General features: G+C 35.9%; 1 protein-coding gene across 4 annotated transcripts in view; it reads right to left on the minus strand.

Annotated features, from left to right (window-relative positions):
* rab3ip (RAB3A interacting protein (rabin3)) overlaps positions 1-1,843 on the minus strand; it is a 45,681-nt gene extending 43,838 nt beyond the window's left edge. For 2 of the 4 annotated variants that reach the window (XM_056455276.1, XM_056455275.1), the window contains exon 1: positions 1,600-1,843. The gene's annotated coding sequence lies outside the window, so the exon portion shown is untranslated. The remainder of the gene's footprint in view (positions 1-1,599) is intronic. The other 2 variants (XM_056455274.1, XM_056455273.1) reach the window with 1 other exon arrangement.
* Positions 1,844-5,000: the final 3,157 nt, after the last annotated feature.

A 5,000-nucleotide genomic window follows, 5' to 3' on the forward strand; every position in this document is an offset into this window, starting at 1 on the left:
TTACATAAATATATTATCTTATATATATATATATATATATATATATATATATATATATATATATATATATATATATATATATATATATATATATATATATATATATATATACACGCACACAGTTGAAGTCAGAATTATTAGCCCCCCTGTTTATTTTTTTGTCCCCCATTTCTGCTTAACGGAGAGATTTTTTTCAACGCATTTCTAAATATAATAGTTTTAATAACTCATTTCTAATAACTGATTTATTTTATCTTTGCCATGATGACAGTAAATAAGATTTGACTAGATATTTTTCCAGACACTTCTATAGAGCTTAAAGTGACATTTAAAGGTTTAACTAGGTTTATTAGGGTAACTAGGCAGGTTAGGGTAATTAGGCAAGTTATTGTATAACGATGGTTTGTTCTGTAGACTATCGAAAAAAAATTAGCTTAAATGGGTTTAATAATTTTGACCTTAAAATGGTTCATAAAAAATTAAAAACTCCTTTTATTCTAGCCAAAATAAAACAAATAAGACTTTCTCCAGAAGAAAAAACATTATCAGACATACTGTGAATATTTCCTTGCTCTGTTAAACATCTTTTGGGTAATATTTAAAAAAGAAAAAAAAATTTAAAGGGGGGCTAATAATTCTGACTTCAACTATGAATATATATATATATATATATATATATATATACACACACATATACATATATATACATATATATACATATATATACACCACACACACACACACACACACATATATATATATATATATATATATATATATATATATATATATATATATATATATATATATATAAAGCTAATAAAAATGCCTTTTCTCTAAGAAAATGTTATAGCACAAGATATGTCGCTATCACAATACTCAACTGTAGCATCCCATATTCTCCAAGTATTGTGCAGCCCTAGTTATTATACATTTTACAGAACATGCAGATGAGTAAATGACAACAGAATGCTCATTTTAGGCTGAAGAATAACTTTAACAACACTAAACAGTCTTATTACTGGAGATGTAGTAGATGGCAACATTGGTAATAGTAGGTGCACAATGACTCCACTGTCACCAGGACATGGATCAAGTTTCAGGCTGACCTGAAGGCATTCGACCCCCACATGCTGTTTACTACATAGGGCTTATTGTTTTAAGACCAGACGAAGTGAGGGGCTGAACGAATTCCCACAGGAGCTACCTGGCATCCACTATAGTGCAAGTCTGCTGCATGCAGGCTGTCAATAAAGGCTATAATATGATTTCAGAGCAAGTAGTGGATGCAGAACAGCTCCATACTATTGCAAAAACACACCTGCTATCTTTAGGTGTGCAACTTTGCATGTAAAGCTTGAAAAATAAGCTGTCAAGTTAGTATATTAATGCTTTCGACAACCCCTAAGTAGTAAGTCGGTGTAATTAGAGCACTGCAAGTGTGATAGCATGTCACTGATGTAAACCCCTTATGAATAATGCACTGACCCCTCATTAACATAATGACATAATACGTTCGAATTGGTGTTGATGCAGTAAATAAAAGCAAACAATCGTTGTTATAAGCGCAAGATGGCTGTCTAATGCAAGTACACTCACATGTCCTGAAGGGATTGCGTGTCTGTCATGTATCCCGCTCTTCTTTCAGAGAATACACGGATATAATTAATATTAAAGCGTTAACGCTTGCACGGTCACACAGCTCGCGCTTTTCCTCTCAACACGCATGTCCTTCTCTTTATAAATTAGTCCTCGGTTAACGACAGTAACCCAGGCCAGACAAAGACACAACCGAGCCACCGGCTGCCACCATCCCGCTTCATGATTGTGATGTTGAGGAAAATACGGTCCCTACTATTGCGACGGTTTCTTTCGTTAATATTAATAAGGTCGCCCTGACGTCTCTCAGATACGTTCAATTGACGGTCTAGTCACGTCGTTTAATTAATATTCATAAGACAGTGCTATCCTTTGTTTATTCGTCGCCTACTCAACGCCCGCCTAACAACCGCTGTGTTTCAGCCAATCAGAGGACAGTTGTTCGACTATGACGTTACCTAATTAATATTTCACGAGGTAAACGTTCGCCATAGTAGGACTGGTCAACCAACAATTATCCTGTCAGATTAGGCGGAGGCTCAGGCCGGCTCACGCAGGCGCTGTAAAATATTTCGTGATAAACGTGGACCAAGGTGTTAATAAAAATCTTCTTTATATCTAAAGAAAATCACAGTGGGTCTAACTTTTCGGGATATTATTAATAACAGCAGCGCCGCGCATGGGGAAATGAACACATCCCTCATTAAGAAAAACAGCCCTCTATGATCATTTAAAGTAAATATCATAGTGTTTTTAACCATACTATTAGTAATTATACTGTATATAATATAGTATTGACAACACTTAGATGTTAAATGCCACATCATACTATAATAAATAGTATCTTTATTTTTTACTATAGTAAACCGTCGTGTTTTGTGGTAAAATATACCCTACTGCTGTAGAAAACTAGAGTATTTGGTAATTTAGTTTATATTACTATTTGTTGTATTGTGTAGTAGCAACTGTAGAATTAGCACAACCGATTAATTCAAGTACTTTAGTATACTGTGGTTCAAAAACACTATTTATTTACTATAAATTACTATAGTATTTTTTCATAAGGGATTTAAACTCCGAACTGCCCACTACATCTAAACTGCAAATTACTGTTGCTTTTAGAGAGCCGACAAGTGCGTACAGGCCTCCTAGGAAGGCAACATAGAAGGGACAATAAGATGGAATATCATTTATTTTCTTGTCGGCTTAGTCCCTTTATTGATCCGGGGTCGCCACAGCGGAATGAACCGCCAACTTATCCAGCACATGTTTTACGCAGCGGATGCCCTTCCAGCTGCAACCCATCTTTTGGAAACATTCATACACTACGGACAATTTAGCCTACCCAGTTCACCTGTACCGCATGTCTTTGGACTGTGGGGGAAACCGGAGCACCAGAAGGAAACCCACGCGAACGCAGGGAGAACATTCAAACTCCCCACATAAATGCCAACTGACCCTGCCGAGACTCGAAGCAGCGACCTTCTTGGCTGTGAGGTGACAGCACTACTTACTGCGCCACTGCGTCGCCTAAGATGGAAACATTCATTTTCTTTTTGGCTTAGTCCCTTTATTAGTCAGGGGTCGCCACAGCGGAAGAACCGCCAAATTATCCAGCACATGTCTTTGGACTTGTGGGGGAAACCGGAGCACCTGGAGGAGGAAACCCACACACAGTGTTGCAAACTATTTCCAATGAAAAGTAGCTAAAGCCTGCCCGAAAAGTTGCTAAATGTTGCCAGATGACGTCATGCACTAATTTGCATATCAGTGACATCATCACGTAGTACCTGACAAGCTTAGGCCCGTCATGTCTCTACTCTCTGAGGCACCATGTATTATATTATATTAAAACATTACATCCAGACGCGCAATAAATACGTTTTTATTAACATATTACTTTGCTTGATGACGTCATTGACTAGTCGCAACTTAACACTACATCTTTATGTAGTAAATAAAATAATTAATGTTTTCTCAAACTGACTGGCCATCTCAGCATAAACATTATTTGAAATATGCCCATTAAGATTTGTATGAAAAATATTGTTAACTATTTGTAAAACACAAACACTTTTTGAGAAGAATCTTTTATTTTTAAATATAATACTAATAATGAACAGTTCAGCCTGATCTCACGAGTAAACGCGAGTATTTTACGTTTCGTCAGTTTAGTGGCTAATTTGTCGAGTTCAGTTGTACGAAGTTGTACAATTTTAAAAAGGAGGCGTGGCAGCCAACCCCACCCCTAAACCCAACCGTCATTGGGGGATGAGCAAATCGTACAAAACTGTACGAATTCATACGAATTAGCCACTAAATCAAAAAGTTACGAATTGCCGTGAGATTGTGTTGGAACAGTTACATTCTTTTAAACAATCACAGCTTGTGTACTTACTCTTTTTAACTTGTGAAATTAACACATTTGTGAAAGTGACGACAATTATAGCACTATTGGAATTCATCGTGACCTAAATTACCAACAATTATAAATGTTAACTAATATCAGTAAATTAACAGTTATGACAAACAATCTGAGCTAGCAATTTACTCTACTGAGCGAAGCCTGCAGTCGCTGCTCTTTTGAGCCACTTTTGAAAAATTGCTAAAAGTAGCCAAATGAATGTTAAAAATTGCTCAATTTGTTGCTAGGTGGTGCTTTTTGAAAAAAAGAAGTTGCTAGGGTAGTGTGAAAAGTTGCTGAATATAGCAACAAGATTGCTAAGTTGGCAACTCTCCCCATGCAAACACGGGGAGAACGAGTAGGGGGTACTGCAGTCTGGAGAAATGGGAGTGGCAGAAGGCAGGGGCATGGTAAAAGGTTTTTCATTGGTCAAAGGTTTTTTTTCCGGTCAAATGCATTGGCCAATTAGATTAACGCATTAAATAAGCTGCTCGTCTAGCTGAAAGGTGGATCATTCTACTTTATGCTACTGGTGTTTGGAATAACGAATAAATTAAACGTAATCACAACAAGTTTCAGTAAAGTAATGGGTAAATCAGCATTCTGATGGATACAAATGCTTTATTGCGTTAGACAAATTATATAAGTTTGTTCCTTTTTCCTGGCTATTCATAAAACACGCTACCTAGCAAAGTGTTTTATTCAGTGCTGTTTTAAACTGTGATTTAGTTGTTTGTCATTATTGCCTAAAATAATTTAAATTAATAAAAAAATTTTGTCTGGTAAATATAGTTCGAATATCACCGATTTATAATAAAGATAACTCTTTAGTAACCTCATGTAAAGTGATGTTAATCAGATTAGAAAAGTTCATTAAACAATCCAGTTTAATTATCAAAAAACAAATAAAACGATCTCTTAAAAAAAAACATTCCATCCACTGACTAAAAATCCATACATCCCTGCTGAAAAATCCAGCTTAAACCAGCCTAGACTG

Source organism: Danio aesculapii, chromosome 4, assembly GCF_903798145.1.
Source record: "Danio aesculapii chromosome 4, fDanAes4.1, whole genome shotgun sequence".
Classification (NCBI taxonomy): domain Eukaryota; kingdom Metazoa; phylum Chordata; class Actinopteri; order Cypriniformes; family Danionidae; genus Danio; species Danio aesculapii.